The following is a 22,804-nucleotide window of genomic DNA, read 5'->3' on the forward strand; positions in this document are numbered from 1 at the left end:
CTATGCAAAAATTTATATTTAAAAAATGAAAATACAAGTGAATGTGGATGTAGCTAATGATACGGAATTTATTCATTTTGAGATGAATGAATAAAATGTAAGTATAGTAATATTAAAAAATGCGTCTTTAAATAAATGTATGACTTGTAAAATCATTGTTTCCAATTCCATTATTTTCATTAATTGATTTGTTGGAAATTTAGAAGATTTTGGAAGTCTGCAATAGTTACACTTATACATACATAAAATACTTTAATAGAAAAATTCATTTCAAATAGTTCTCATTTTAATGGTTAGTTTGACTGATAATTATTGTTAAGTTAAAAATTCAATTTTACTGGAATGTATGTTCGGAATATGAGATGGTAAATTGGATGCGAATATTTAAAGGAGAAATTTGTCGTAAATTTTATCTTGTTTTGTATTACATATATTTCACTTTTCATCTAGCCACATTTGAAATTAAAATCGTGTGTAGGTGTAGAGAATACTTTAAAAATACATTATTTTTTGTCTGGGATAAAATGATAGAGTAAAAGTTATTGAAATTTTTTTTCTTCTAACCAAATAAACTTACTGTATAATAATCTATATCAAAACATAAAAATTGTTAATTCAGTAGCAGCCTAACAGTAGGCTGAAAAACTTGAGTTGATTCGAATCGAAACGAAAAGACAAGTTTACCCCGTTACTGTAGAATTGCTTGGCAAAAGTTATTTTCTGAGTTGGGGTATAGAAATGTTCTCGGCGCAAATTAAAGATTTTGAAAAATTGTTTGAAATGAAAACCGTTTGAAAGTATATATCTGTATTGGAATGCAATGTCCATGATACGGTGAATTTGGTTCTATGAAGTGAGAATTTTATAATTAATGATATATATCGATTAGCAGTAGCTGCGAATTCTAAAAAAGCTAGTGAAAAATCTAGAAATTCTGATTAAAGTTAAATAAGAAAACAAAACCGCATATGTAGTCCATTGATTAAAAATTATCTGCTAAAAGTTTACTCCTTAGCACAGTTTCTTCGTAATGAAAATAGTTTCAAGGTATATAATAATCTTATCAAATATCAATATTTTTAAAAATTCTACAATGTTTTTGTGCAGTAAAATTAAATATATTATTGAAAAGTAATAACTGTAAATGCGTTAATAGAATATCAATAGACTATAAATCCTCATTTAGGCTGAAACAAACCAAAGTCCGTTCTAACACTTTCAAATTGGCTGTAAACAATTCGTACACCACTTAGCATTCAAAAATGATCAACGACAGAAATAAAGCTTTGCAGAGATTGTCCGTCATGCAAATCCTGTAAAACTATGTAATTTATTTATTATATTTGAATATGTATCAAAATAATAGGATTTCTCAGTCATTCAAGTTGACCATTCCGTGGTTATTAATGTCTATTGGAAAATAACAACGGCAAATTTATGAACAACACATATATTGACCTGAAATTTACAATTGGGTATTTGCAAGATTTTTATATTCCTTAACTTTTAGTATTTTATAATTTTGTAGAATTTTTTTGAATTTTTGGAAAAAAAAATTTTGGTTTTTTTCCATAAATATTTAAATTATTTAATAAATAAGAAATAGTCGAAATTTAAACGAATAACCCTGATTAAAAACTCCGATTGAAACTGATTGAAAACGTCCTATCAGATTTAATCGGAAATTTCTGATTGACATTCAATCAGTTTCAATCGGATTCAATCGGAAACTTCCGAATGATTCTGATTGAAAGTTAATCAGAAATTTCCGATTGACTTTTAATCAGTTTTAATCGGAATCATTCGGAAGTTTCCGATTGAAACTGATTAAAAGTCAATCGGAAATTTCTGATTGACTTTCAATTAGTTTCAATCGGATTTAATCAGATATTTCCGGAAGGTTTCGATTGTAAATTAATCAAAAATTATCGATTCCCGGGAAAAAATAATTTTATATATTATTAAATGGTAAAAAATTAAAAAATCAAATATATTAAAATCTACGTTGAATCTATATTAACAGTTAGATTTCATGTCATGAAGTAATATAGGATATACTATATTACCACCAAAAATGGCACTTGTCACTCTGTCAAAGAACAGAGGAGTGCTCGTGTCAGAATTGCTTCCAAGTCTGGAATACAATACGTCTGAACTACGTTTCTTACCAGGGACACTTCACAAGTGGTAGGCGCTATCTAGTGGCTAGCACCGAACTACTCCCAATGCTATTACCTAGGACTGGTGAATTTCCTCTCCTCTACATATATCTTTTCTCCTAAGAAATTTTTCTCTTGGTTCAAGCAACTTTTTTTTCTATTAGTTGGAGCATACGAAAATCCTTGCGTTAAAGACCCCCACGAAAAAAATTTATCAAAAAAATATAAGTTAAAATACAAAAAATTTATTTTAGAATTTATAAAAAATCAATCAGAAAACTATTTTTTAAGAGCTTGACATAGAAATGAAAATAACTAGAAAAAAAAGCGAAATTTTAAAAAACTTTATTCATAATAATTTTTGAGAAATGAAATTACCTACAAAAAAGTTTCTATGAGATTTTCTGATAAAACTGATAGTTTCGCCGGAAAAGTAAGAAGATCTCAAAATTTTCTATAAATTTGACTTTAAGCTCAAACAACTTTTGAACAGTTAGATTTATCAAAAAATGATGAGACTTTTGTTGTAGAGCATTCAATATCCTACAAAAATATCTATCGTGCATAATAATTCGTTGATTGGCTTGTAAGTTAGAAAATTCTAAAAAATAAAAAGTTTTTTTCCCGTGTTATTTAAATAGAAAATAGAAAAATTGATTGACACAAACTGTAGTATTATTATTAAGAGCTTGGATTGGTACCGAAATTTTTATTTTTAGGTAGACTGTCAATTTTGGGATACCAAAAAAAAAAATTTTTTTTTTTTAACTATCTTAATATATATATAATTTTTTATTGATGTTTCCTTTTATTTTCGTAATAGTTTTAAACTCAATCAATACAGTTTTTTAAAAAAAGTTTTTATATAATCCTGAAAAATGCTTGTTTTAACTTTTTATAAAATAGATTAAATTGGAAAGACAGATAAAATTCTATACTCGGATATTTTAAAAATTGCTGAATTAATGATAAATGAAATTCATATCTGCCCAAATTTTAATAATTATCAATACTATCTGAATTGTTATTTTCCGATTGAATCCAATTAAAACTGATTGAAAATTGTCTGTCGAATTTAATCAGAAAATATTCGATAAATGAATTATTATTTTCTGATTGAATCTGATTAAAACTGATTGAAAATTTTGTATCGGATTCAATCGGATTCAATCGGAAAATAATCGATAGATAAATTATTATTTTCTAATTGAATCCGCTTCGTTTGAAACGAAATTTTTTTTTTCTAGCCGATACAAGAAAATTTTGTTGTTTATATTGAGAAAAAAATTCCCTGAAAATTTCAGCTCTTCAATTTAATTTAAAGTACTTTCTCTCGAGTATCAAATTTTTCCATTTAAAAAGTATGTTAATTGAATAACATTTTTTTTTAATTGCTATAACTTAGCCAGATTTTAAGCTATCGTTTTGAAACCAGTTTTAATTTGCAGAGAATTTGTTGAATTTGAAAGTCTATAAAACAAATTGCTCTAACTCGATCTATGTCGATTCTATCTGCTCCGAAAGTCTATTTTTTACTTGTTCCATATAATTTTGTTAATAGTGAAAAAAAAAACGGCTCATCGTACGAAAAAGATGCATAGCACCCATCTTTTAGAAAATTTCGTCCTCTACAGAATTGTTTATTATACTTCCCTGCTAAAAAAATCCGAGAGATTCTTATAGCTGTATGTATAAGGCCCTATACTTAACCATATAGCACTTCTCATAGAACTCATTCATTCTCATAAAATCTCTATGGGAATGTATGAGAATCTATGAGATTTTCTAAACAGGGTGATATCGCTAAAGTGCACTGTTTATAAGATACAATCAGTAGAACATTCTACAATAAAAAGGATTTATACTATATTAAGCTTACAATTTTTATACTGTCTAATGTTAAACTACTCGTATCTCATAGATAATACGCATACCCCTATTAAAAATAAACGAGGGCCGCCTCGTCTGTCATCTACCGTTAGCATTGATTCTAGCGACGCTAGCGAGACGCTAGCCAGTGCCTCGTTTCATTTTTACTAAGGACTTTAGCTATATCTAGCTCATCAGGAAGATAGTTTAAAATCAAGTAGAACATTCTACACGGAGAAATAAAAAATTGATCAATCGGGATAAAATCGAGAAATAAATTATTATTTTCCGATTGAATCTGATTGAATTTTTCTCAATCAGTTTTAATCGGTTTCAATCGGAAAGTAGTTTTTAAAAAATTATTATTTTCCGATTAAATCTGATTGAAACTGATTGAAATATTTCAATCGGATTCAATCAGAAAATAAAAAATATTTTTTTCCGATTGAATCTGATTGAAATTCAATTGGAGGCCTCAAACGCTCCCGAACATTTCTGATTGAAAATTCGTTTCCGATTGAAACTGATAGAATTCTGATTGAGTTTCAATCAGATTCAATCGGATTCAATCGGAGTTTTTAATCAGGGATATTTGTATGCAACCGAATTATTTTGAGGTTCAATAAAAAATAAGTTATAATTTCAACCCTGACGTTGACTTTTATTTTTATCTACAAATTAAATACTTTAGAGAGAAAAAAATTATTTTGATGCTTAATATTACATTGAAGCTCAATTTCTCTGTACATTGTCGTTATACGAATTTTTATTACAATAATAATTTTTTAAAAATTATTATTTTCTGATTGAATCTGATTAAAGTTTTCTCAATCAGTTTCTATCAGATTCAATCGGAAAATAACTTTTTAAAAATTATTATTTCCTTATTGAATCTGATTGAAACTGATAGAGAAAAATCCAATAAGTTTTAATCAGATTCAATCAGAAAATAAGTTATTAAAAATTATTATTTTCTTATTGAATCTGATTGAAACTGATAGAGAAAAATCCAATCAGTTTCAATCAGATTCAATCAGAAAATAAGTTCTTAAAAATTATTATTTTCTTATTGAATCTGATTGAAACTGATAGAGAAAAATCCAATCAGTTTCAATCAGATTCAATCAGAAAATAAGTTATTAAAAATTATCATTTTCTTATTGAATCTGATTGAAACTGAATGGATTTTTCTCTATCAGTTTCAATCAGATTCAATCAGAAAATAAGTTCTTAAAAATTATTATTTTCTTATTGAATCTGATTGAAACTGATTGGATTTTTCTCTATCAGTTTCAATCAGATTCAATCAGTTTCAATCAGAGTTTTTAATCAGGGAAGTAACTCCCTCTCGCGTATGTGACGTCATAGTGCATATTTTGTTTGAAATTGTTGGCGCCAATCTCTTGCGGTATACTTTTCTAAGCACGTGTAATCAGCTGTTGTGATTGTTGTTTAAAAAATACGTTTTGTAGTGTCATTTATTATAATAAGGAAGAACAATTTAATGATTTGATGGCATCAAAAAATTTATTAAATATCTTATAATATTTTTATTTCTCTGTAATTATACATACTGGTTAGCTCTTGCTCCTTGCATTTCAGCTGATATAAAATCGGAGTTAGTGGCGAGAAAAGATGCAACCATAAATGCATCAACTCTGGGTAAATTGTCAGATCGTGCCTCACTATATCCAGGATCTACTTTTTTTCGGGGCATATTTGTTTATTTATTGATTATTTATCACTAACGATACTGTCAAACTGGTACCACTCGGCATATATAAACACTAAACATGTTCATAACTTCCATATACCACTATTCACGTTAGTTTTTTAAGAAAAATTTTCCGCGAAATCCATTATCAATTTTTTTTTAATACTTTCAGTGAATTCTTACATTCATTATTAAATATAATGAAACTTAAAGTAATAAAATTATAAAAACTTAATTTGAACTTTTTTAACACTGTAAAATACCATTTACCACTTAATATGGATTTAAATAATCGCGCTGATATATGCACAATGACGTCAAACCAATCACAACACGTTTCGAATCACGTGACTTTTTTATCATTTAAGACCACTTTTATTTATTTATTTATTTGAAAATTACTTGTTTAAATTAATTTTTAATTTTTTTTCCCTAGTCTTTTACTTATTAAAGAATGCGTTAATTACATTTTTAGGGCGAATTCATTTTCATGCAAATACCCAATTGATAGAACCCGCAGATACTCTAACAAAAAACTATCAAATTGACGTCAGTAGTCTAACAATTTTTTTGGCGGTCAAAAATGAAATTTGTTGGAGTTTTTAATTTGCACGGTTTGTTCGTGGTAAGAATCGTCTATAAATGCATACTTTTCATTTCAAACATTAACATTTTTCAAAATATCAGGATTTCTTGTTCATTCCAGTTAAAAAATTCATGTTTATTAAGGCCTATCAAAAAATATCAACAGCAAATCGACGAACAACACACGTATTGACGTAAATTTCACAATTTAATAGAATCCGAACAGATTCCAAAAAAAAATACCAAATTGACTATCAGTAATCTAACATTTCAGTTGGCGGTAAAAAATGAAATTTGTTGGAGTTTTAAATTTGTACGGTTTGTTCGTGGTAGGAATCGTCTATAAATGCATACTTTTCCTTTCAAACATCAATATTTTTCAAAATATCAAGATTTCTTGTTCATTTCAGCGAAAAAATTTATGTTTATTGTTCTCTATCGCGGGAAGTTAAAAAAATTGGTAACTGCTACCGATAGCATCGGTAGCGGCTTCGGATTGTTTCGGTAACTATTACCGGAATAATGCGTAGCTGCTACCGATTATTTTTTTCTGTGCATTAGTGCAAAGAATATTATAACATTCTTTAATATTAATAGTTTATTTATAATTGGATAAATTGAAGAGAATTTATTTCGTTAAACGACACTAGTGTGTTATTTGCGGTGTTCGGACTCGTCTAAATATGATAATTTTCAATAAACACGACTTATTAACTTCATTTTTTTTTATTTTTACTATCCTTGTATTGTTTATCATAAAAACCCTTTTGAAAATCACCATTTGAATCCTTATTGTTTAATTGCAATTAATAAAAAATCGTAAAAAATCATTTTCGAACAGTTTAACTGCCATTTTTTTTCCGGTTTTATTTTTTTTCTCTTTTGTCTTTATTTCTATTACCGGTAGCAGCACTACCGTAATAGTGCTATTGAAAATAAGAGTGTCATCTACGACAAAAAGGCATGATATGTAAAACAAGAATTTTATTGAAAGAGAAATTATTATCATAAAATAAAATAAAAGTATATTAAAAATAAAATCTTTGATATTGAGGTGTGCTCTTTCCGATTCTTCAACATTTTTATTTTCGACGAAATTCCTATCAAAAAATTCCCATAGAATCCACTTAAATGCGACAAAATCCTCAGAGAATCCTGTCGACTGTATCGGTTTCTATAAGGTTTTTATATCGCATTTAGCGCAGCCTAGAGCACGAAGGCCCCCTTCTAAAATTAGGTAAAAAATATTTTTTGGTTTTCTATTAAGTTATGACCTCTATAATGTTTTTATCATATTTTAGGACTATATGTGATATGTGGGGTAAAATAGACCACTCAAAAAAAATTTTTAACGAAAAAATTGTTTTTCCGTCAAGTTAATTTTTTCGATACAACTTTTTTAATTGAGTGGTCCATCTACCCCACTTATCGCATATTGGCCTAAAATATGATAAAAACATTATAGAGGATATAATTTGACGGAAAATAAATAAAAATTTTCTTTTTATAAGTTTTTGGGAAGGGGGCCTTCGTGCCCCAGAAGAAAAAAAATTTTTTTTCTCGATTTTTTGCAAAATTTTGACTGATTCTTCTGAAATAGACGGAAAATAAACAAATTTGATGGTTAAAAGCCACAAAAAGAAAAAACCGGTTTAAGGGTGCATTCATGCCCTAGACTCCCCTATGTGGACTTTATGGCTATTTTTGGATAGGGATTATAATTTTTGTTATTGTAATTTTGATTCTTTAATAACAATTTAAATTCCTATATTCTTTTGCAAACCTCACGCGCGAAAGCGCTGAGGGTACTTTACTAACGGTTTATTTATTTTTGTACCATTGTCATTTTGTTTATGTTTGACGTTACTGTGTTTATCAAAGTAAAATTTTTTTAAAGATTTGTATTCATATTTTTAATATAATATTCTGTAGTTTATGTGGTTGTCCACACCGCATACTCTGCACCCATAGTTTTATGTGTATCATCATTTATAATTTTAGCGTTAAGCAGGGTTGCTATAGACTGGGCTACTTATCGCGAATCGGGCTATTTTTAATGTTTCACCATTGAGAAAAATTTTCAATATTATTTTAATTTTCATTTATTTGCCAATTATTTCAATACAACTTTATTCAAATTCTATGTTTACGTATGTCTATGTGTACACGAAACGCCACGTTTCTACCGCGAAAACACTGTCGAAACTCCCTCGAAACACCGAGTTTCTGTAGAGTTGTTTCCGAGTTCCCACGGTGGCACCAAATCCGCTAGGGAACTGTTAAAAGTTATTTGTTATTTTATGATTATCAATCATATAAAAATAAATGTTTGGATATATTTGATATTAAATAAAAAATGCATAAAGGTCTTCTGCTTTCTCCAGTGAAAAATAAATAATAATTTGGAAAAAATTAATAAAAAAATTAATTTAGATTACGTTATTATCAAATTTATTCTAAAAGTATAATGAAATTTCTCATTACAAAAAAAATCGGTTTGTCGGTTGACCCTACGAGCCAGCCCCCCCTCTTTAGAAAATCTCATAGAATCCAATAGATTCTCATAAATTCCCATAGAGATTTTATGAGAATGAATGAGTTCTATGAGAAGTGCTATAGTTAAGTATAGGGTCTTATACATACAGCTATAAGAATCTATCAGATTTTTTAAGCAGGGCCAAAACTTCCCGCTGTTTTCGAGCTCCTTGAGCTTGAAACCATCATTGTAAACACATTTTCGAGCTCTTCGTATGCCATTGTTTTTGAAAAAAATCGTTTTTTAACATTTCTTTCTCTCATGATATCTCTCGAACAAATTATCCGATTGAGATGGCGAAGGCGGCGATCGGCGCGTTTTATCAAATTCTAGAGCTAATTTTGATTTTGAAGTCGATCGTTCAAGTTGTTTCTGAGAAATTACTAAAAAACTCAGAAACATAATTTTTTTTTGTAATTCGCCAATATTTTTGCGTCTGCATAATAAATGATCTGAAATTTTCAGGAAAGTCGATGTCCAACAAGCTCTTTTGATTGCCACCTTAACCACCCAAATCGGTTCATTAGTCAAAAAGTTACAGAGAGTTTACACATACAAACACCCACCCATACACACACACACGCCCGCGCGCGTGCTTACACACAGACACACACATACATACATATACCCAGACATCATTCTGAAAATTTCCAGAATAGCTTCCTGGACCTCAAAACGTCGGCATCTGATGAAAACTAGATTTTCGAAATTCGGGGTAAAAACAATAACTTCCCGAATTTTTGAAAATTTCCAATTTTCTTAGCGGGAAGTTAAAAAAATTATCATAATATTTTTTAAAAAGTTAATTTTAACTTATGCGATAAAAAATAGCGTAATCTCATTGGCTTATAAAGAAGAAACTGTGAGCCAATAGAATTATTTTAAATTTGAAAATGATTGGGCAACTTGTCAAAATGTTTAGTTACTTTTGATTATCGATGGGGGGCGACTTAGATAAAAATTTTTTTATAGCCTTGCCGTTACGGTGTGTCTTTTATTATTTCGTATCAACGTTGTCTTGAGGGGGTTCGATTTTTCGTTTTCTTTTTGTTAATTGCGTAATTGTTATTATATTGTTGTGTAGTAAACATTGAATGTTGTTTATCTAATTAAAATATTGATTTTAATTTAATAATGAAAGTAAAAAAAGTTGGAAACCAGATACAATTAAAAACAAAGATTAAAAAAATCAATAATAAAAGAAAAAATAAGTGGTCTTTTGGTGGTTATAGTTATCATAGGACTAATTTTTATAAAGATCGTATGTAAGTATTTGGTTCAATTATTAATTTTTATAACTTATTGGTCAATTATTTTTTAACAACTAAATATTTTTTAGTTGAAAAACATGGGACTGAACGTAACAAAAATTTCTTACAAACTAATTATTGGTGATTCAAAAAACAAGCATTTTAAATTGAACTTATATATAATTAAAAGTAGAAAATATTCATTATTTTTTTTTTTTTTTTCATATTTTACTTGGTTATTTCAAAGAAAAAAAAAATTCAATGCTTTCTGTTTTTATTATACTTGTTAAATTTGGTATTTACTAGAGGATATATATATTTTTCAAATAATATGTGGGAAATTAAAAAAAAAATTTTTTTCTGTATTTTTGGAAATTATTTTAGATATCTATATTGCAATCAACGTACATCTTGTGGATGCAAAGCCCATGGTTATTACGTGAATAATAATTTTATACCAGTAGAACCTAACCATACCCATGAGCCTAATTATACATTGGTAAACAGGAATAATTTTTTTCAATCAACTTCAGCTTTGAGTTATGTCCCAGGAGTTAAACCTTACGATATTTTTACAGCTGTGAAATTTCAGTAAGTAGGAATTAATTTTCATCTTTTTTAACAGTCGTGAATAATTACTCGGATAACACGTGTTTGGCTAAGATTCTGGAGTAAGTGTCTTGAGCGAAATTTTTACCGGCCGGTGTTTGTTTTACGTATGTGTCCTTCGCAAAATCGTGTATCAAGAAACTTATGTCAAGATTTGTGTATGTCTTGCTGATGGTATATTGTACGCACGAATATTAGATATCTTGAACACGAATCTATGAAAAAGTGTCTGACGCATTTCTTGCATCAGTAACTTATAGTAGGTACTTACGTGTGGTTTGCTGAAGATCTGCTTAAGACGCGTTTTCATTTGTTTCTCTATTCGCACTCAACTGGATAAACAGTACTATCTCTGTTGCACTTCTACATTAAATAGGAACTTTGTCCAAGCTTTTCTCGTAAACAAATGGAAGTTATCAAAAAATTCAAGTGCACTTCGCTAGTTCATAGAGTAAAGCATCGGGTCTGTGTCTTTATTTTGCGTTTAGAGCTTTTATTTCAGAGAAAAGCTGGGACAAAATTATCTGAAAACCGTTCTTAATGCTCAAATTGATCTTGAATCTTGAGTAGATAAATCTTCAGCAATGCGCAACTATTTTCAACTACAGTTTTTTTTCCAGAATTGAGTTATAATACGGCAAGAATTTCTTGTGTAGAGCTTGCGCTAAGCTTTCAATTTAAATCGTCACAAGTAACTGTAGCAAGTCACATACGTAGAAAAAGGTTGTGTGTTTAGACACTAGCACCGAAAGTGATGTTTTTTTTTCATAATTCTTTTTGGCTGTCGTCCCTATCAGGCCATGCTTGAGAATTAAGTGATATTAATCATTTCTATTTTTTTACATAATATTGTCTTTTAACGATTTTGTAGAAAGGAATCTTTAAAATAATCGCTTTAAAATTATTTTTATTATCCGATTGTATTGATACTGCAGTAATGAGTGTTTTAAAATATACATAACTTATAAGTTTTTAAAAGTGAATTAAGATGAAATTGTAACAAAACTCTTTTTGTCGAAAGTAAAAAACTCTATAAAAAATACTTTCGCGATGATGTCCATGTCTATTGTTTTTATAAAATTATCTTTGTTTTGCCTGGTAGATTGATTTTTTTTCTATTTTTTGTAGAACTGAAAATTTTAAAAAATTCGGGAATTTATTATTTACACCGCGATTTTCGAACATTGAATTTTCATCGGATGTTAACATCCGTCAATTGATGTTTTCAGGTCCTAGGATGCTATTCTGACTATTTTCAAATGACACCCGAGTGCCTGCCTGGATGTGTGTGTGTGTGTGTGTGTGTGTGTGTGTGTGTGTGTGTGTGTGTGTGTGTGTGTGTGTGTGTGTGTGCGTGCGTGCGTGTGTGTGTGTAAACTTCTTATAACTTTTGAACTAATTAATCGATTTTAATGGTTCTTGCGGCAATCAAAAGAGTTTGTTAGTCGTTAATTTTCCTACGAGTTTTAGATCATTTGATTTAGTAGACTCTATGATAATTGAGAATTATAATAAAAAAAAATTTTTTTTAGTTTTGTTTTTAATTAAAACGGTTTTGTTGGGAATATCTTTGACACGACTTAATCAATCATTTTGGAAAATTTTTTCGACTTTAGAATTCATTAAAATATGCCGATTGCCACATTCAACATCAAAATCGATCGATTGGTTTAAAAGATACCGACGACGAAATTTTTAAATAACAATTTATGTAACTTTTCCCGGATAAATCATACCATAATGTACTAAAATATATTTGAAATCATATTAATAATTCGTCTTCATAGTATTTTTCGATCAACGCATACACAGTTAAAAACGAATCGTCAAAGTGTAAAAAAGTGTTAAAATTCTGAGTGTTGAATTTTTAACACTTTTGTGTGTCAATTTAACACACAGTATTTATCTTGTTTGAACTGTCGCAATCGATTGATTTTTTAACACAAAAAAATTTTTTTTTTTTTCGAAAGTAACACTTTTTTTATGTTACTGTAAAATCAACACACAAAATATGTGGAAAATAACGTCGAATATTACAAAAGAATTCTTGGAAAATTTTTACTTTTAACATATACGTATACATAACTTTCTTTAACACTCACAACATGTTTAAATAACATAATATAAATAAGTGTAAAACGTTCGTTTTACATATATGATAAGTGTTGACTTTGACAATTCTTTTTTTACTGTGTAATGTAATGCAATTCGTTTTTTAGTTTAAATAATATTGCCAACAACAAAATTTAAAAAAATTTCTTTTTCGACATATTTCTTGGATATTTTATGTTAATGTTCTGATCTTAGTCGAAAATCATTGAAATTCGTATTTTAATCACCGATATTGCTTTCTGCTTGATTGTATAGATTTTTTGGACATAATTGTGAGCAAAAATTGTCAGAACGTTGGTTTATTAAGTATTTTCGATATTTCGAATTTTTTAGGTTCAATATAAAATGCATCGCTTTCAAATTCGAAAACACTAATGTAATTAAAGGTATTGTCGAGTTAAAATTATTGGAAATTATGTCTTAGAGTTGTTTCAGCTCGAAAATAGCGTGAAGCTTTAGAGCTGGTCCGCAGGGTCAACCGATAGACCGATTTTTTTATAATAGTTTTTTCTTAAGTAAAAATAAAATATTTATTGATTAAAATTTTAGTGCTGCGCTTGTTTTCTCATTTTTTTATTAATTGTGGGACTCATCATTTAATTAAATTTATTGTCTTATATGTGACATTTTTTAAATTCTAAAATTTTAATCCGAGAGGTTGTAACACAATTCCTTTCATTTATTATATCTTTTAAAGTTTGTGACCTCGAAATGTATGAAAAATTTCGAAAAAATTTTTTTTTATTTCAATTTCATCTTAAAATTTGAAAATAAATAAAGAAATATGCGATAAAAAATGTACGTCCATTTCCGAGGCCCAATGGTCCTTTTCTGTTAAAATTGATTGTTTGTTATATCTTATTAAGTATACATAATTTTTAATGATTCTTGTATAGTTGAAAAAATTATATTTTACATAAATTTCAAAAAACTAACTATTTTTTCAAGTTTATTGTGAAACTTTTTATTTGCGGATTTTATTATTATTCAAAAATTAACTAATAATTGAATTATTTAGAATTATTGGTGTGTTTCATCTTTTTAACTGATGTTCTTTTTATGAAACCATTTTGTAGGGGCGTGAACTATTTTGAGGTGTTTCCTTTACAAGATAATAAGATGTAGTGGGAATAGCTATTTTTGTATGGTCGTCTAGTCTATTGAGCAACCATAGTTTACGCCCTTCATTTATCTACCATAAGTTTACGACAGATACACATCAAAAGATAGGATTTATATTAGGGCTGTACAATTTAGCAGGTTTAGCCGGCTAAAAAAGTTAGCTAAGTTAATTAGCTAACTAAGCGATCAGCTAAGCTAATTTAACAGGTTAACTAAATTAGCTTATTAGCTGGCGGCTTAACCGGTTAATTTAGCTTAGCTCAGCCAACTTGCCAACGGCTAACCGGCAAAAAGGCTAGTTTTTTAAAAGCTATTTAATGATTTTTTATTAACCGACAGGTTCAAAAAATAATATTAATTTTTTTTTTTTAACAAATAATACGACAATTGAATAATTAATTAAATTACGTGGACTGGATCTGGAATTTCTGGCTTGTGTTTTACACAATGGGCCTAGAAATGTCTGCGACGCAATAATTCCGGCAATGGCCTGGACTCGAGGACGACGCACTGGATCTAGCTGAGTTGCCTACATCCGGTGAAACAACGTCTGGCTTAGATTTCATCTAATCAATTTACGCCTAATTAAATTACTATGGGCCTAGACGCAGATTACCCCGACTAACAACTAAGTATTAGAAATCAAATTAAAATTCCGGCCTAGGCCTAGAATGATAATTTAATTGAATTCCTGATATTCATTTCTGGTGCGTAGTTCTCTTTGTCTCCGTCTAGTCAGGTTCTTTTGTCTCTAACTCGTTGGGTTCCTTCGTCTCCAACTTTCCTCGACTGTCGTAGCTCTCTTGCTCTCCCTCTCGTCTCTTATTTCGTTTTTTTCTCGTGCTCTCCTTCACCTGCTTTTCCAGAATAATTAGTAATAGTTATAAAGGATACCGGCTAATGCCTGATATCTATAATACTTATTAAATTATCGCTTAGTTCCACAATTTAGAATCCAAGTCTAAATTAATTTTAATTACCTGCGTTACTAAAACGTCTGGATCTTCGAGAGGTCCGTCCGGTTGTGTGTCGATTGCCGTTCAACCGGCACTTTTCATTTCTCACCCACTCGTCCGGATTCGGCAACCTCCGGAAAATTTAGTAACTCCTACTACTATTACTTATAGCTAAGTGGGACTGACGGACAAGCCCCTACAATTAACGCTCCTGAAGACAAGTTACGCTCTACCCCGGAGAACCCTGGGGTAGTTATAGTTTTTATCGACGGCGCGTATAACAGACAATTATGATAATTTAGCGTGGAAATTTCAAATTTTCCCTGTTACACGGTAACGCGTCAAATTGCACTATCATATAATTATTACAAGTAATTACTTTATTTTAATCATTACACGAGCGCACTATACTTGTTCATTAACAAAAAAAAAATCGGTTGTACACGTTCTTTAGTTTCGCGTCGAGGTTTTAGCTTGGTCACAAAAGGCGGCTATTGTTCACAGAAGGCGATTTATTGTTGTCGGAATTATTGCTCACGATACATTTGATCGTTGGTCGGAAATCGGCATTGTTCTAGAAGTCGTAGACGAAATTGTTTGAAGCGTAGTTCGGAATTGGTATATTTGACCGGGAATCGAATTGCTCAAATACACAAATGTGACAGTTCTCTATGACGGCTCAGCCGGATTAGGGATAGGAAAGTCGACTCTGACTTTAGTCAAAAATCGACTTTTATCTGAAAATAATAGACTTTTTAGGATCGAGTTGAGCCTGACTAGAATCGATTAGAATTGACTTTTACTCGATGATTATTCGACTTTTTTTTACAGTATTTAGTATTTGATGAGCTCAGCATTTAAATGAGCTTATATTCTTACGATCGATCGATAAAGAAATGTGGTTTTCTTAATTATTTAATTTTATTTTTTTACTTAAAAAATGAAATTTCGTTATTCAATTCCAAACTGTCTGCACTTTAATCTTAAAATATTTTCTATAACATATATATGTTAAAAACTTCAAAAGTATGTTTGTACATTTATAATTTGGTACAATATTAATATATCTAACAATTTATGCACGAATTGCTAAATTTTTAAAAAGTCGACTCAAGTCACAAAAGTCGACTATCAGAGATGATTAATCGACTTTAAAAATCGAAATATTTCGAGTCAATTCCAAAGTCGAAAATCGACTTTTCGCGCGCCTTTTCCATCTCTAAGCCGGATCTCTTGTTTCAGTTCATGCGTTAGATCCATAGAGAATAGAGATGTCTCAATTCTCCGTGATTGGAAACATATGCAACTAATGACTATTTCACACCGTGAAAACATATGCAACTAATGACTATTTTAGCGAAATTTAATTACAATGGTTTGAGCAAGGTATGTACATATATTTTGAGTAATTTTAATTTTTAAATACTGAGTAGAATCACGTCAAATGGACCTCCCACTTTACGTGATCTTACTCTACTCCCCGACTAGAATTTTTCATAAGGGCCTGATGAGGTCCTTATCAGGTTAACCTTATTTCAAATAAGGTCCCGATCAGGGTATCCTGACGAGGATCCTGATATGGATGTAACGCTTAAGACCCATGAGATTCTTATCGGGATTGTCTTATCAGGACCTTACCAGGATATCCTCATCAAATCCTTATCAGGATTACCTTATTAGTAATTATTTTTTAAAAAATATTGAATTGCAAAAAAAAATAAGAGAATTTTAATTCGATCGAGGATGTTATCTATTTGTATTGAAATCATTAATTAGAGGAAGTAAACATGTTTTTTATCGATGAAAAAATCCCGATGACTGCTGGGCTCGAACCTGCGTCCTTCCGATTCAAAGTCCTCGATGCTATCCACTACGCTGACATACATATGTGATCTTGTAAGTGTTAATATAATATTCATTATGATGTCAAAGAATAACTGATAAAGAAGTAAAAAATCCGTGCTGCTATGATTGACGTGATTTTTATATAATATTCTTTTGTACTTTATTTAATTTTTAGTCTGTAAATAAAATATTTGAAGGGATGGGGTATTTATTTTTGAATAAGGATATCCTGATGAGGTCCTGACAAGGAACTCATCAGGTTGGCCTGATGGCAAATGACTTTTTTTTGAATAAGGATATCCTGATGAGGACCTGACAAGGAACTTGTCTGGTTTGCCCTAATAATGCAAACCTTATATTAACCTGATAAGGTCCTTATAGTACTTCAGGCAAATCAGGAAGAAATTCTAGTCGGGTCTTAAATTCCTTTGAATTACAAAATAATGATCGAATTTCTGCTATACTGGGAGATCCAAAATGATTTGAAGTGATTCGATATAATAGTAGTGATATTATAAATAATAATAACAAGCGACCTACAGGTACTATGCGACTGCCCGAGTACCTTTGTAAAAAACAAATTTTTGACGACAGAATCTGTTTTGGCACAATATTGGGCTGTCGAGTCTCGGTCTGCTATAGTGTCTCACTCGTATTCACGTCAACTCTATTAGGTCGAGTAGTGTTGTACGGGGAATCTCCGTACAGCGCGTGTGAAGGGTTAAAAGTAGCGATTTAAAATGATTAGAAAAAAAAAATTATAAATACATTTAATGCTTTTGAATACTTTAAATACTTTTGAATCACCTTTTTTCTGAACATTTAACATTACAAATCGTTTTAAATCGCTTCTTTTAAGAAAGGGTAGCAACCGTTGCTATAGTAACTGTTACCATGGTAACCTTTACGATAACAACCGTTGTTATAGCAAAATTCAAATTACTGATAAACTGAGAAAATCAATAGTGTAATATTTTTTTTTAACTCGGCATTGACGGAGTTGTCTGGAGGCGTGAGAAATTAACATTTTTACATTTTTTGGCCAAGCGATGTACAGATTTGAAATTTGAAATACAAATCACCTACGATAAGAAGACGTAAATAGTGGAGATTTTTTTTTATATAGTGGACTCTAGTAGGGTTTTGCGGGGGTGTAAGGATTAAAAATTTTCACGTTTTTTGGCCGAAAGACCTACAAACTTGGAATTTGATATGAATTTTACCTGCGATACGAGAAAATCGATGGCTCAAATTTTTTCTTATAAAATGCATTGTTATAGAGATTTGTGGGGGCGTGAGAAAAAAAAAGAGGTTAAAAAAGGTTTTTAACAAAGAGTATAAAGTTTGGTACTAGTTGAATTAGATCTGATCAAACATTTGTTGTACGAGTATAAGTTTTCCTGTCCTGTACCGCACTATTTGTAGATTATTTGATCAGTTTTTATTTCGATATTATTGGACTGTCGTGTAATACATTAATTATAATTTTTTGCATAACAATTATTGCATTCGTTAGTACTTACAAGGAAATATTCCCAGGTATCCCCCTCCGATTTTGATATAACTGATATATGTTATTCTCTGTCGAAATCCAAGAGTTACCGAAATAACATATTATTTCTATATTATTTTATTTTATTTCATCGAGTAAATCAGAGAATTACGGATAATCTGTGTCTCATTCGCAACAGCAGTCTTGTCGTCTCACCGTGTAAGAATATTCTGACGTCACTCGTTAAGTATTTCGTTAATACGTACGCTGTATGTGTGTCTCCGGACAATGAAATTATTATTTCTATTTCGTCAACCGACTGTTATTTATTTTTGAGTACGAACTAACTTTGTTTCCGATCAACCACGATTTCTTTTTTTTTCTTTCGTTGATATCGAGTCAAGCCGACAACGCCATTTATATTTTGTTTGTAACCGATTATTTTTGTGAAACCGATCAATTGATTTTGTTTTGTTCCATATCCGACTGATTATTTTGTTTTAATTCTGATCAATTATTTATCGTAATCTGAAGTGCCTGACCTTTTCCTGATCCGCCACCCTGAGCCGACATTTCAACAATTGTTTATTTGGTAATAATAAAATTACCTGGCGCCCAACTTTAAATTTTTAACAAGGTTGCCAAAATCGTAAGTGTAGTGTCGGACTTCACACCGGTAGATCCCCGGTGGTGAAAAACACGTTATAATATATATATATATATATATATATATATATATATATATATATTATATATTATTATATTATATATATATATTATATATATTATTTATAATATGTATATATATATATATATATATGGGTGTGTGTGTGTGTGTCGAAGAGCCAGTAGATAGTTGGGCGCTATCCCGAATATCAGTATCATTATTATTGTCTTTCATTTTAATTTAAATACAAACAAATAATAATTACAAATTACAATGATTTAATATTAAAGTATTGTTCACAAATAATAATTAGACAAACACTATAATAAAGATAATATCTCACAAATGTTGTTACTCACAGGATATTAACTAACACAATAATTGTTATGCATAATTCCACGTCAAATTATAAAACAAAGTTTTTGACTGTGACAAATTAAAGAGCATTAAATGATTTAAAAGAGCCTCATGGGAAAAAAATCAAAAACATTTATTGAAGCCTATAGACCGTTTTTTAGACGAGCAAAACTTTGATAAAATTTTTTCTTCGGTGGTTTACTTAGCATTATTCTGGAACCGTAGATAATGAAAAATTTTCAAAACCAGATCTGAAAACTAGACAATATTTTGAGATATAAGATTGTTTTTTGCTGTTCATCGATTCATCTCCGAATTAACCCTTTTCCGGTTTGGAGTCTCAAGGAGTTCGGTGTGAGCCGTGAGGGGATAAAACCAATCACAGTTCTTAGTAAGGCTGTGTGAGTATCGGTTCAATCGTATTTGTGCATGTATGCGCCCCCTTCTACTACTTTTTCTGCCCCTTCTCTACTAAATAGGCTAGTGCTCTTTCACTTAAAAACGAAGACGTACGATCCAAATTAAGCATAGAGATTCAAGATCAACCGAGAAAGGGTTAAAGCCTATTGATAATCTTTCAAAAATCTGGAATTTTTTTATTATTTCTTAAGGGGGTTCGAGCGAAACTAGTGAATCAAAGTAGTGTTAGAATTTTTTTATTTGCTAAATTCTCTTAGAAGTTATAAAAATTCATTACTTTAATTTATAATAAAACTAGCGTACATGTTTCGCGCGCGAACGCGCGTGTCGTTTTTCATGTATTGATCTTAATTTATATTTTTTTGTCGTTTACATGTATTTTTTCACTTTCGACCAATCACAATCACATTACGAATAGTTTACCTTCACATAAATTTTATTATAGGATAACGAATTCATAAATCAATAATTATTACTGATTTAATGAAAGAAAATAATGAAATGACTTGGTTTTTTTTTTTTTTTTTTTTTTTTTTCATTCATATGCTTTTTAACTTCCAGTTGAGAAAATCGACGATTTTCAAAAAATTCGGAAAGTTATTCGTTTCACCCCGATTTTCTAAAATCGGGTTTTCACCATACGTCAATATTTGAAGGTGCGAGCAGAGTTGTAAATAATGCATTGCTTTTTTTAATGCATTAGCGATTTCATTAGGCATTAAATTAAATTTTTTAATGACGAGAAATTCCATTAACCATTAAATATAATTTTTAAATGGCGAAAAGTTCCATTGACCATTAAATTAATTTTTTTAATGGTGACATTTTCAATTAAGCATTAAATTTAATTTTTTAATGGAAATAATTTCCATTAGCCATTAAATTTAATTTCTTAATGGTGAAATTTTCCATTACAAATTTTATAACTCTGGGTGCGAGGAGGCTACCCTGCTTAAAAAATCCAATAGATTCTCATAGCTGTATGTATAAGACCATATGCTAAACTACAGCACTTTTCATAGAACTCATTCATTCCTATAAAATCTCTATAGAAATTTATGATAATTTATTGTAGTCTATGAGATTTTTTAAACAGGGAATTCGGACATTTTCAGAGCGATGTCTGTGTGTGGGGGGGGGGGGGATAAATCTCTCATATCTTTGTAATGAATGAACTGATTTAGATGGTTTTTGCGGCATTCGAAATATTCCTTCTGAATTTAGACTTTCAGAAAATTTTAGATCATGTAGTCAAATAGACTCTAAAATATTTAAGAATTACGAAAAAAAAAAAATCTTTTTTTGGATATTTTAAAACTATAGGATCGATCAATTCCAAATTCTAATTATCTCTACAACTCGATAAAAGATTTCGATAGCCGCCAAGAACGTCCCAATTAGATAATCCGTTCGAGAGAATTCGTTGACGTAATAATAAATGTATAATATATATCTGCTTTTTTTATTGAATAACATTATAATTACTGAACAATATTACTCAAAACTCATATATTCTTCTTTATGTAAGTCATTGAAAGTGACTGCTTAAAAATCGTCATGTTCGCTCGAATGACGATATACTTACACGATATAGATCCAACGTATAACCTAAATACTTATTTTTGAGCTAATTACTGAACATAATTGCGAATAAATATATAAAAAACGATCATTCATTAGTTATTTTAGATTCTAAATGTGTAAACTCTTCGAGCTCGAAAATGTATTTATATTAATGTTTTCAAGCTCTTAGAACTCGAAAACAGCGGGAAGTTTTGGGGCTGGCCTGCAGGGTCAACCGATGTCCAGATTTTTTAAACAGATGTAGCAATAGCGCGTTCTAGCTGTTTAAACAACGATATTAAAATTAAAGCTGGAAAAATTTATTTCTAATCTTGACTCTCTTTTTAATGTATTTCTATCTTTATTTTTTCTCTCAGCTGCTTCCGCGACGTTGCCAAGCTCTTTATAATATGTATCTCTGTCGATGAATGAGATTAAGAAATAAAATTTAACTTGAATTATTTAAATAAATACAATGGTAACACTAAATTGTTAAAATCTTATCATATTCTAAAAATATTCAAGTTTATGACATCTGGTTTTTGAATTCTTAAACTTAGGAGGATAATAATAAAGATAATCGAATAATTAATGACGGAAGCTTGTCTGTTAAAAGAGTCTGTGTAACTGTGAAAACGTCATTTTTAAATTGTTTTTTTCTAAAAAACTAGACGGTAGATCTTATTCAAATTTGAAGAATAGATCGATGAAATACATATACATTAGGGTGCTTCGTTTGAAACGACTATTTTTTTTTCTGGTCCATCGACGGAATACTGTTCTAAACATGTAAAAAAAAATTATTACCTAAGATGAGCTCTTAATTTTAATTTGAAGTACTCACTAAGTGAATTTGAAATTTTCCCATTTAATTAACATGTACATTTTGATTATTTTTTTAAATTATCTATAGCTCTGCGGCATTACAAGATATTAAGTCGCTATTATGCGGAAATAACAGAGGAATCTTTCCTCTTTAAAAGTGCTTGTAGCTAATTTACGTTTTGTAACCGGTCACACCGGTAAAAAAGCTTAAAGCCATTTTTTTCCAAAATTTCATGGTTTTGTTTAATTTACTCGCAAATCAATAACTGTAGAACAGAATTGTACAGGACTTTTTTTATAGGAAATTTGATTTCCTACAATAAAGGTCATCTAAGCCATTACCGTAGAGCTAGTAGTTTCCGAAATAAATCTAATTAAACATCTCAAAATTTGAAAAATTACTGTTCCATCCGAGATTTCTGTACTTTTTTATAAAATTATAGCTGAAGAAATATATAATCTATACTGGTAAATATATCATCAAAAATATGTCCAGTAATACGAAACTGTCTCCTATTACACTTACCTCCTTCTTTTGTTATCTTAACCCAAATGTCTTTGTTTGACGATCGGAAGCTTTTTCAATTACTACCTTTCTCAGTACAAAGGTAATTGTTTCGTACTTTTTATAATTACATATACATGTGTAATATGTATTTTTATACTTTATTCTTATACATGATATGTTTCTACGGCCATAATTTCATAAAAGAGTACAGAAAT

At 29.8% G+C, this 22,804-nt stretch overlaps 1 protein-coding gene across 5 annotated transcripts in view; it reads left to right on the plus strand.

Moving 5' to 3' along the window:
• LOC103574379 (TNF receptor-associated factor 4) overlaps nt 1–22,804 on the plus strand; it is a 99,806-nt gene that overhangs the window by 541 nt on the left and 76,461 nt on the right. For 2 of the 5 annotated variants that reach the window (XM_053739313.1, XM_053739316.1), the window contains exon 2: nt 10,498–10,704. The exons of 2 other annotated variants lie outside the window; for them this stretch is intronic. The gene's annotated coding sequence lies outside the window, so the exon portion shown is untranslated. Of the gene's footprint in view, nt 1–11; nt 98–10,497; nt 10,705–22,804 lie in introns of those variants that run through there. One more of the 5 variants, XM_053739315.1, reaches the window with a different exon arrangement.

This window comes from Microplitis demolitor, chromosome 5, assembly GCF_026212275.2.
Source record: "Microplitis demolitor isolate Queensland-Clemson2020A chromosome 5, iyMicDemo2.1a, whole genome shotgun sequence".
NCBI classification, from domain to species: domain Eukaryota; kingdom Metazoa; phylum Arthropoda; class Insecta; order Hymenoptera; family Braconidae; genus Microplitis; species Microplitis demolitor.